The following is a 12,619-nucleotide window of genomic DNA, read 5'->3' as shown; positions in this document are numbered from 1 at the left end:
ATACTTATGACATCTATTACTATCTCTGTTCTCCTCTATGTACACACCAGCAATTTTGTTGCCTATACACCATAGGTTACAAAATGTTTCTGCTTTCTAAAAAAAAAAAAATTCAGGGAATGTTTTCCAAATGCAGGTTGACAGTCTTGATGAGAATTTATTTTGGGCAAAGCATTTGCATGTCACTGAACGTAGATTATAACACAATGTGGGCTAGGGATAAACCATATGCTTAATCAGACTCTTTGTAAAAGGGAGAGGGAAAACTTTTCTTAGATAGATATAAACAAGCAGGGAAGGAGATAGTTTCCAGCCATAGATTGATGACCATGAGGCTAGGACCTAGGTAATTCCACGGAGACAGCTGTAAACAATTTTTACTATCCAACCTCAGCAATTTTCGTAAGTACAGTAGTGTCTAGCCTTGACACAAGGGCATGAAGTCAAGCCCAGTGCTTTTATCCTCTTTATCTCAGCGACTTTGACAAATTCAGGTGTGAGAGAGATCATTTGGTTCCTGGGACATAAAAGTATTTTCATAATTTTTCCAGGAAAGGAAAATTCCGTAGCATTCCCTGGGAATTCCAGGTGGAACTGAGAGAAGCACTTCCATGAGAGGCTGGCTGTCGTGCTGCTTCTCTCTCCATGGCCAAAGTCCCTCGAACCATATGCCTGGGCTTGGCTGCTAAATGCTGAGCTTAATCATCATTTCTCTCTGTAGTTTATGGAGAAGTGTTTTTTTGATCCCTCCCCTCCATATTCAAATAGAGAATTTCTTTTCAGTACACAATTACCTCTTGTTTCCACATTTGAAAGTTTTCCCAATCTACAGTCAAAGCCTTTTGAGTGTTTTACCTTGAACCATATTTGCACATTCCTTTTACCACATGAATAAATTTGTGCTCCGTCCCTGGTATCGTGAGCCCATAGCAAAATAAACTATAACTTTGAATTTTAACAGCATCACCTCAGCACTTAATTTTTTCTATCTCGCTTGCACAGAATGTAGCATTACAATACAGTAAATAAAAATACGGATTAGGTGAAACCTTGCTCAAAAACAGTATCTGTGAGAGGGACCATGGAGTCCTAGTGGATGATCACTTAAATATGAGCCTGCAGTATGCAGCAGAAGCCAAAATTGCTAATACAGTCCTTGGTTGTATAAACAGAGGCATAGAATCAAAACCATGTGAAGTATTAGTATCTCTTTATAAAGGAAGGCCACACCTGGAATACTGCATCCAGTTTTGGTCACCACATTACAAAACAGAGCACCTGTAAGAGAAGTAGAAATAAGTTTTATTTTCATAGGTGCCCTTCTCCAATGATATTGTAAGTAGTATCTTTGACAGAGTAATTGAGTCATGTGGATTTCTTGTTCATAGGTAACTGTAGACTAGTCAGAAATCTGATGCTCTCTTTCTGCTTCACTCTGATGTCTAGCCTATTTTGCCCAAGTCTTTGACGCACGAAATGTACACTGTCCCTCAAGACAGTTTCCATACATTGGCGTGGCACTATTTAATTTGAAGAATGTCTTGCTTTCATTTTTCATGCCTTCCTGATAACCAACACCAACAGAATAAGTTGTTTAGTTAGAAGATTTACAGAGCTGCCCAACTCATAATCATGGCTCTGCATGGTGAACGCCATATAGTTGTTGGATTTGAAGCCAAAGTGAAATGATTTATCTGTAACTATCAATTTAAACTTCTACCTTACCCTTCTCTCCACCATACCACCATCATCATCTCTCTCTGTGTCCTTAATGTAGTGACAGCACAAGGAGAAGTCCCATTTTTAAGGCCCTCAGATTTAAATTTTAGTGTTGTACCAAATTACTTTTACTCCACAATCTTTAATAACATGTAAGCTTTTGTCTGATATTCCTGTCATCAGTACAAGAACTTTCCTTGCCAAATTTGCCCTTGGTAATTCTGTTACCAAGTTAGCTCTAGGCGACAATATTCTCAAGAGGGTCTGAGCAGATTGAGGCTTTTTGAGTTCATAATCAGAAGGCAAGGAACTGCATAGGAAAAATGTAAGATATCTTCATAGAATGGGGGGAGAACTGGTTTGGCAGTAATACGTATGAAAAGGATCTGGGTTAAACATGAGCATGAAGCCTCTGATAAAAAGGCAAATCCTATCTTGGGGCACTCTAATATGGTCCAGACCATAAGTACTAACTGGTTCACTTCATTTTGCCCTGATTCCACTTGGAGAACTGGATCCGATTCTGCACCCTTCTGTTCAAAAAACTGAAGTCAGAGGACAGCTATCAAGGTTGTGAGAACTCTGAAGACCCAGCCCTTGGAGGGACAGTTAAAACATCTGGGTACATTTAGCTTACAAAAAAGAAAAGTAAGGTGTGATTTGACACCAGTCTTCAAACATTTTCAGGGGATCACAGAAAAGAGTGCATCCATGAACACCAAGTAGCATTCAGAAGAGACAGTGAAAACTTCTTAAACTCACAACACTTGGACAGACTCAACCATAGTTTCAACTAGGTAATTGTGAACATCCTAAAGTAAACCAAGATAAATCCAACAATGGTCTGGAAGTTCAGCATTCAGATAAATCAGCCGTCAGTGGATACTTAGAGATAAATCACATTTACATGCCATTTGAAAGAGACAATAAAAAGCTAAGAAGGAAACAAAAAGATCAGAACACATCCTTCCCAGTGGCTAACACCCAGATAAATAGGGATTAAAAATCAAGCAGTAAACAACAGCCTAAACAAGGAACTGTTAAGGACAAAACTACACCCCCAGCAACACTGGCACGGTGAGCTACTGTATATAAAGAGGGGGCAAACTCCAAACTTACTAACACTGATGTTATCTAGTTGGGTAATGAAACATCAGCACAGCTCAGAGAGCACCAAAGACTCCATAGTTCAACCCTGAGCTAAATCCAAACTTATTTGACTGAGTTAAAATGCAGAACTGCTGTGGCAGCTTCAATATCAGATTTTCCTGCTGCTTATGTTTTTGCTAACTGGCTGTCTCACTGGACCATTTTGCAAAGCAAAGTACTTTTCCATCTCCTCATAATACTACACCTCAGGGTCAGCCAGCATAAGAATGAGAAGAGGAAAGAGAAAATGCTGCTTCATACGACATTGTTTACATCATAGTCTAATGGTAACCATGGACTGAGAGAGAGGTTTCAAAGGAGATTCAAACAATTCCTGGAGGAGTTGGAATGGAGAATGGGAATGGAGCTGCCCCTCATTGTTCTCTGGTCAGGAGGTCTAGGTGGAAGTCCATCTTCAGAAGCTGGCCAGGGAGAATTCAAGGAGAGGTTTGCCTTTAGCTCCTCAAGAGGGAACAGGACAGAAACATAAGTGTGGGTTTTATCATTTCTCAGACCTGTTTTCCAATCTTCTATTAGATTTATTCAGGAAGTCAAGGCAGCATATATAATGCTCCTTCCCCTCATTTTTCTTCACAACAATCCTGTGAGGTAGATTGGGCTGAGGGAGAATATGTTAGCTTTTTTGAGTACAAATAACTTGTACAAAATTATTGTCTGAGTCACATTCAACTTATTCCCTGGGTTTCTTCACCCTGATCTCTCTCTCTCGGGGTCTGTTTGGCTGCAGTTCTCATAATTATAGGATTTATGGAAGTTGTAATTCAACATATTTAGAAGGCTCCAAATTGGAAAAGACTGCAGTAAAGCAAAATACATTACAAAATTCTGAGCTTATTTTGAGATCAGCCATGGGTACACTTAAGTTGCAGTCACTAAATGAGAAAACAGAAGAACGTATGTCAGAAACTGACTAGAGCCATGTCACTGGATCCAGTAAATGTGTGCATGCTTGGCAAAGAGGATGGAAGCCTTGATTGGAAAGCAAAGTTAGGCCTGGATATGAATATATATCCAGAGTGATTCAGTGTGACATTTAAAAATCTCTTAATGTACTAAATTGAGCAGGCAATCAAGAGGTGTGCTGCTAAGGATATGAACACATTTTTTTGTTAATAAAATGTGAATCAATCAAGGATATTTTTATATATCCATCAGAGGCAATGTCTTTGTTTTTTTTCCCCTTTCACTCTCAAAGTTTTGTGTACCTACCTTCTAAATTGTAAAGTGACTCCGGCACCAGATTCAGCTGGGAGGGTTCTTTTGTCTAATTTTGGTCACTTGGTTCTCAATGTATTATTAAGTTCCTTAACCCCATCATAGGCCTATTCCTATACAGGTAGTCCTTTAATTGGGACTCACAACTCAGTTGTTATGTGAAGCAGTTGCTAAATGAAACTGTGACTATGCTTATGCTAGTCACATAATGAGGCAGTCATTAAACAAGGTCTAAATGAGGCAGTCATTAAACAAGGTCTATCTATATAAGCAAATACATTTCTTCATTAGCATCCTTCACCCTCAGTTCTTTATTAGTACCAGGAGAAAGTTATCAAGACGAAAAATAAGGCAGTGAAGCCATATACTCCTGTGCTATATTCTGTGAGAAAAGGACATGGATGTAAGCTGTGGTGATTTCCCTGAGGCTGAAAACAAGAGATCTTGGTTTGTGGCAAAGAAGGAATTACACTTGGGTCCGTCCAGATGTGTATTTGCTGCCAGAGTCAGCATAAAAAATTGCCGCCTGAACAGGGACTTGAACCCTGGACCATCAGATTAAAAGTCTGATGCTCTACCAACTGAGCTATCCAGGCTCTTGTGTTTTGTTTTTCTGACCTAGGAAATTTTGCAATATTGATCTGGAGTTCTAAACACATCTACAGCATGTCTCTTCTCTGGGGCCTCTTATTCCTTACACCAGACATGTCAAACACAAGGCCCGGGGGCTGGATGCGGTCCGCGAAGTAATAATAATAATAATGATAATGATAAAGTTGGAAGGGACCTTGGAGGTCATCTAGTCCAACCCCCTGCTCAGGCAGGAAACCCTATACCATTTTGGACAAATGGCCCACAAAGCCATCCTGGAAACAGTGAGGGAACGGCCTCCGCTGCCTAGGCCCTGGCCCAGGCCAGCCGGGAGCCAATGTATAATTTTGTGGTGGCTATCTTGGCACTTGCCCTGGTGGACCATGCCTTGGCACTTGCCCCGGTCCCACCCCCTTCTTCCAGAGACCCCCAGATCTGTCCCACTCCTGCCCAGGCCCCCACAGGCACCCTTGACGCGAATGATGTAGAACTGGCCATGCCCACCCAGTAGGCCACACCCACTCCATCCACGCCCACCCAATAGGCTGCACCCACTCTGGCCACACCCACCCAGCCCCCCAAGGGCAACCACAATGCTGATGCGGCCCTCAGTGAAATTGACACCCCTGCCTTACACAGTTGGTTTCCACACTTTGAACAGCTGTCTCTTCCTTCCACTACAAACACCTGGAAAATGTTCACAGGGTTTTTTTAACATGGTATGAATCAAGACACTGTACCTCTGGAGAAATGCATGGAAACTACTCTGACTTCCAGATGTGTTGGTCAATGAAATGGAAATTCAACATACAAAATAGCCTTAAATTGAAGAAGGCTGTTCCAACCATTTCCAGCTAAGATCAGCTCTGCCAAAGATAGGGGAACAGGGGAGAGCTATTGGCTGCTAATTGACATATGCTAAAACTACTAATGCCACTAAATGTTAATGTCCCAAGCCAGCAAATGAATTCTCCTCCCATCAGAAACTGCTAGGGATAATACAAATACTCAGCCAGCCAGTTAATTTTGATCCTCTAAAGCCTTGTATAAATTACTTGCATATCATCCAGCATAAGATTCCTAGAAACTGAAGAAGATTGGCCAGCTTGCTTGGAACAAGAACTGGATATGGTTTGGAACATTGTGCTAAAGATTCTCAAATGTTATGAGGCTTGTTAGGCTAAAGAGGAAGTTTGTGCCATTTCCAGGTGCTTGTTTTAATACCGGTAGTCCTCACTTAACGTCCACACCTTCAGGTTACAACAATGCTGAACAAGTTCAAAGTCTCAATAATGCTGAGCAAGGGGACTTACCAGTATTCTTTGTAGTTGCATGTTGCAGCAACCCACATGGTCACATGATTGCTTGGCAGTCAGATTCCATTTATGATGTCACAGTATCCTGTGCTTATATCATTGCAATCTTCCTGGCCGGCTTCCAACCAGCAGAGTCAATGGGGAAGCCAGCGGGAGGTTGCATATGGCGATCCTATGTTGATAGGACACTGCAGCACAATGATGGCTGGGGCTACTCAAATTGCTGATGTAAGTCAGTGCAACTATGTGAAATTGTGCTTAGTGTCGCTTAGTGAGACAGCTCCCTGCACCTCCAAGAGCCTGCTTGTTGCAAGTGCCACTAGAGAACAGAAGCAACAAAGCCTACCACCAGCTAGCTGCTGCTGCTGCTGCTGCTGCTGCTGCTACCAAAGAAATGGGAACAAACAATAGCCCAGTGCTGGAGCTGTTCATCTGGAAGCAAATGCACAAAGAGAAGGCAGCTGGGCAGCCAGCCGTATGAAAGAGGGAAGAGAAGCTGCAATTATCTGCTGCTCCTTCCTGTCACTAAGTAGAGGTTGTTACAAGAAATTCAGTCATCCGAGATGGCTACACAAAAGCGTTGGCTTCTTTGTGCAGGGAGGGAGCCCAAAGGTCAGGTCCACTCTGCCCAAGATGGGTTCTCTTGCTCTCCTCCCAGCGGAAACTAGGCGTGTTATCCCCTGTCCTAGATTTTGATGGGCAGCTCATCTTTTGGCTTGTCTGCAACAAACAGAACATCGATTACAGAAGGCCTTTGTCCACATTATCTTGTTAAGGCCAGAAAAGAAAAAGAAAAAAAACCATCCCAGTGGGTCACAGTGCATTTCATGTGAATGGCAAATTACAGAGCGATGGTTCCGTTTTTCTCTTGTGGTGGAATTAAATGCGATGCAGCAAACCACATCAGGGTGAGGGGGAGAGCTGAGAGACGTCAGGGAGTGGAGTGAGGCAGTTCCAATAAAAAGGGGGGTCAGAGTTCAGGCATAATTACCGAATCCTTCCTCCTTGAGCATTTTCCCCATGAGGGGCACCCGGCTCAGATGCTTTTGTCCTCTCAAAACATCTTTTGCATTTCTGGGGACTTGGAGCAAAATGGCTGGAGGAAGAATGACTGTTTAGAGAAAAAAAAATACAACTGGATGAAAAATCATCCGCCATTTGAAAACAGAGAGGCCAGCCCTACTAATAGGCAGAGCAAGGCCGCTTATGGCTATGTAGGCCTACTAATAGGCAGAGTTACTCCGCTTATGGCTATGTAGGGATTCTAGGCTGATTGCTTTTTTAACTCCGTCCCCCAGGTTCTACCACTCATTCTCCTACATCCTCTCTGGGTATAGTGACCATATTCACTTGAATAATAATAATAAAAGATAAACTTGAAAAAAGGGCACATCTGAAATAGGCTCATAAGGATTTTGTAAAAATGTTTTTGCTTATAACTTTGTGGTACAACTGAAAATTCAACAGAAAACCCCCCAAAATAAATAATTAAACCGAATAAATCTAAAGGACAGTTTTCTGAAAATAAAAAGCCGTTCTTTATAATAACTGCATGTCACAGAATCCATGGGCATCCTCTTCTGAAAAGATCCAGGTTTGCCCTTGCATTTAGAATAATCATAGCTGTCTCTTTCTCTTTGCTTCCATCTAGTGGTCGTAAAGATTCTTGCAGCCCAGGCATGGAGGGCTATAGTCTGATATAATCTTTACTGCTTGATTATTAAAGAACAACCCTTTCTGTTGATAAAGGGAGTTTTAAGATTTGACATAGTTTACACAGGGAGTTAATAGCTTCAGATCTGGAGCTTTGATTTCAGATCTCCATATCAGATATAATTTATATAGGATGATTTCCTGCAATTATATCCTTTCTATAATGGCCATCAAATATAGGTAGTCCTTATTTAGCAACCAACATTCAAACTGGCAACCTAAATGTTAAGCGAAACTGTTGCTAAGTGAAACCGAACCATGCTTATGATCTGCAAAGGTCGTAAATATGAGGATTGTTCACAAAATGTCAGGCCTGCTAGGTAAATCAGGCAGGAAACATGATTAGATGAATTAATTCTATTTTATTGAAAGGTTTGAGAAAACATCCACCTTGAGAAAGTTGCTGTGAAACTGTGGTTTTAATATTATATTAAATTTATTTAAGGTCCATTAAATTAAGTCAAATGATTTTTTTTCTTCTTTGCACATGTTGGATTGTGCCCCACAATGCCCCCTCAAAAGCCAAGGCAAAACTTGGTCCTAAATAGTTATGTACCTTAGACGTAAAAAAAAAGTCACATCCTGTTTCAGTAATCTTATAAACTGTCAACTGGGATTAAGCTCCACTGAACTCAGTGAAATTTGCTATTGAGTGGGTATGGAATGGATTTCACTGAAAATCATTGCACTCTTCCTCAGCTCTTTTTTTTCTTTCTGTTTGTGTCCAAATAAAAGATACTGAAATTGATTCTTGATATTTCATGGCAGAGTTTACTGTATGTTTCCTAATCGCTGTGTTTTAAATATGGGATGCTGATCCTGAAGCCCCTGATTGCACGTACAGTAGGTAAACTCTAACTCTTAAAAAGAGAAATCCAGGCATCCTTGACTATTTTTGAAAGGCTTCCAACTCAGTGCCTAAACAAGACCAGTGTACAATTGCAAGAGATAAAATGCTGCATTCTCAAGTATCTTCAGTATCTATCCAAATTCCGTTTTATCGTATTGGGAAGTTAATGGAAGTATGGGCTTTGACGTGTTCCTCTTTTGTTTTCAGCTCTTTGCTCTCTTGCTGCTTTGAATGATCATTCCAAATAATGTCTTTTCATTCTGAGCCTGGGTTAACCTAGTGATGACTCACAGGTAACCTGGCAACTTGTCCTACAGGTGCTAGCATATCTCTTAGGAAAGAGAAGCAAGTTCTTGAATAATGAAATGGCCATGGATTTCTGAAGCGTTCTGCTTTTTGAAATGCAGGAACAACAAACACACTTTAAACTCAGCATTTGAATAGAAATAATTCATTGCATTCAATGCTTTCATATATCCATTCTGCTGAACAGTAGAGTACTTGTAGCTATCTACCCACTGTTACCTTGGTGACAAGATCCTGTAACCTTGATTTATTTATTTTTTGCCTAGCTTCTGAACTATGGAAGCTTCAAAAGCCATTATTGCTTTAGGATTTGAGCAAGATGGTCTTCTCATATACCTGAAATGACATCAAATGCTCTTTGGGCATATATGAAATATTTTTTTAATTGCTGGTACCTGGATATTAACCCAAATAATTATCCCCTTGCTTGGCTCTATACCAAGTGGAAACCTCTTCCAAGCAACAAAAAAGGAAATTTAGTTTAAAATAAAATCTTTGCAGCATCTTCTGCATTTTTCTGCAGGCATACTCTCCAAATGGCTGTAATCCTGGTCCCATCATTCACTAAGCCTACAGTCATAAAATATAGCAAGTTTACAATGAATTTGTGAATTGCCAGCTATCAGTCCAGATCTTTCAGTAAGCAAATGAGATATTGTGGAATGGGTATCCTGGTGCTCACTCATGGCTTCCTCCTGTTGCAGTTTAATTTTATTTAGTCAGGAACTTTTATTTTAGAGTCAGGCACTGCCTGACTCCAAAATGACTCTGGGCAATACACAATAAAGCCAAATAAAATAAAGAATTCGGTACAGTACAGAACAATATAGTGACATTATGTAGGAGAAGAAGAATTGTCAACAAGTCTGGCTAACAATACCTATACCCCGAACATCTGACAGGGACTCTAATTGCCTCACTCCAAGGCCTGGGAGAACATCCTGGACTTTAACTTTGAAAACAGGTCAAAGCAATCTGGAGCTATGGAGGGAACAAGAAAACTTCCAGTGCATCGCTGTAGGAAGGACACTGTAGGAAGGACAGATAGGCAGTCATTCAAAATGCTGGTGGCAATTGCTCCTGTTCCTTCTCCTCCCTGTCCTGTAGCACAGAGTGACATGCATTTATTTATGTGCAAGGCTTATAAGCTGCTGCAAATCAAGCCATCTCTGAGCAATCTACCCTATATTTCTCTGGGCATGCTTTCTATAAACACACACAGATACTACCATGTAAGGAGAGCATACACATACACACCACGCACCCCAACACATGGATGTACACAAATTACTTTGCTACAGAGAAGAAAGAGAGCTGTTTCCTAAGGTCAGAGTCTATAAAGAAATTGGGGAAAATAAATTTTTCATGTTTTCCACACTTTGTCTGACCTTGTATTAATAACCTGCAACATTGCCATTTTACATAGCGGTAATTCCTGCTGAATTCAATGGCAGTTACTCCCAGATATGCACATATAGAATTCCCATCAGAAGATATTAAGACTGCATTGTAAATCTTTTTCTGCATGTTTTTAATCTTATTGCCTAGCTGTTACATTGATGGCTTAGCTAATAGTATAATTCTACTTGGGCAGCTGGCTTCTTTTTTTAATGTATAAAACTTTATGCATTCCTTCAATTGTGTAATCAGTTGAGTGTTTCAGTCCACAGAGGAAATGTTGTATAGACTATGTGATGTCCAATGATCTGCAAGGCACAGGTTTTCTTGCCCATCTGATTAATGGAGAGACTAAATCGATGCCATCTATACAGCTGCATTGCTCTATTTTGTTCTGGAAGCCGCTCCCATCCAAGAAATAGGTTGAAATCATGTCAGCATGAATTGTGCTGCCCCACAGCCTACCCTTGAGGTACATCCAGATCTGAGCCACGCTGTGCTATGCTGCTGTTTGTACAACACCTTTGGGCAACATTGAAAAGCAGCCAGCAGATCTTGTTCACTGATATTCAATGTCACAACTATGAGAAAACCAGTCTAAGTACAGAACATGTGCTGGTAAATGTCATTCCAGGCTCATGTTCAATTTCCTCCCTACCAGTTTTTAAAATATATAAACTATATTTGCTAGTTTATCAATCTGATGACTACTAGATGGCATCACAGTTCATCTTGCTCAAATACAACATATAATAATGATGGCAGGATTTGTGCAGCCCAAAGATTTCTTGGAGCCAGAGTTCAATGTAAGGGACATTTTATTCAACCTTGGGTTCAGCTGTGGGGTCACTTAGGTACATCATATATTTTCTCCAAAATTATTACTTAACATGCCAACTGGTTGATTTGTTGATCACTATGGGGCAGCAAAGAGCTATTTTGTTTTCTTGGCTGCCATCAAGTGGTCATTTAGATCTGTGCAGCCAGGATGCCGCCATTGGTAAGAGTAGTTGTGGAGCTGAAGTTTGAGAAATCAAATTATCCATTCTCCTGCCAACTTGCCCCGTATATAGTGCTAGGTACTACATTTCTAGATACCTGAGTTTATACAGTTAAGTTGATATTCTTTGATTCTGCATGGCTTTATTTTTTCATATTTTCTTGAATCTACCTTTAACGATTTAAGTATTGCTTTTATCCTGCCTTCCCAGGATGTGTGATCTCGTTATCCATTATGTGACCTGATGGAATGAAACAGTACAATTGGAATTCTTAGTTTTAAGCCAGATAACTACAAGGATGATGTTGCTGGTGATGCAGACGTCTTTATATTCAAGAGTCCCATTAATTAAGAATGGTGGCCTAGATAAAAAAAAAAAAAAATCTTGATGAACATCATTGTGGGGTTTTGTTGGCTTCTTTTTTTTTTGGCTTCTGGGCTCAACATGACACATTCTGTACTGTTGCAGTGGCTCTTTCAAAAGAACGCACCATTGTTTTACTCTTACTGAGCTTCCCAAAGCAAGAATACTATGTTTCTATACCTCACTGTTACCCTTAAAGGCTCCATTGTAAGCGTGGGCCAATAAGTGAGAGACCCCTGAGGAAGGACCATAAAATCAGACCCAAAGCCTCCTATGCAGCTGTGACTAGAAACAGTGTTAGCCTGAACACTGCATCTATCCAAATTGAGTTGAAGAGTGAGGGAACAAAAGAGCACAAGAAAGCTTAAAAATTCCTGCCAGCCCGCCCACATTTCCGAGAAATTGTGTAGCATATAAAATGACTGCATTTGAAAGAAGCTTTTGATTTTCCTCAGCCCCTCCCAAATTAGAGAATAAAAACTCTCCATAGTTTTGTGTAATAGCTATTAGTTACACTGAGTTATTTGAAGGCTTTATGTACATACTGAGGGCTACATAGTGAAATGAATTGTGTGTTTGGGACCTGAGCCTTCACTCCACATGCCTGCATTTCAAACACACACACACAAACAAACAAACAAACAAACAAACAAACAAACAAACAAACAGGCCCTTAGAAGAGAATAGCTGTAGCTCTGAGTTGAAATGTGGAATCCTTGGTGTTCTCTGAGCTTATTTGCTTGCTTGTAGATATTCCCCAATGAGGTAGCATCTTCAATCTAGAAGGGAGTGGGATTTGCAAACCCCCCTCCCTTCTAGCACCAAAGGCATTATCCTGTTGGGTAATAAAAACTCTGTAAAAAAAAACAACAACAACCAAGCTCAGAGAGAACCAAGGACCCCAAAGACAAACCCTTCTTGACTCTGGCAGGGCCTTGCTTCCATGCCATCACTCTGAAGCAAACTTGGCTGCTTTT

General features: G+C 40.6%; 1 non-coding gene across 1 annotated transcript; it reads right to left on the bottom strand.

The window, feature by feature from the left end:
• Positions 1–4,627: 4,627 nt before the first annotated feature.
• On the bottom strand, positions 4,628–4,700 carry TRNAK-UUU. Its single transcript has one exon. It is a non-coding gene; the product is annotated as a tRNA-Lys (tRNA).
• Between the last annotated feature and the right edge of the window lie 7,919 nt (positions 4,701–12,619).

Source organism: Protobothrops mucrosquamatus, unplaced genomic scaffold (assembly GCF_001527695.2).
Source record: "Protobothrops mucrosquamatus isolate PMUCROS unplaced genomic scaffold, P.Mucros_1.0 scaffold918, whole genome shotgun sequence".
Classification (NCBI taxonomy): domain Eukaryota; kingdom Metazoa; phylum Chordata; class Lepidosauria; order Squamata; family Viperidae; genus Protobothrops; species Protobothrops mucrosquamatus.
This window is presented reverse-complemented; position numbering and strand designations above follow the sequence as displayed.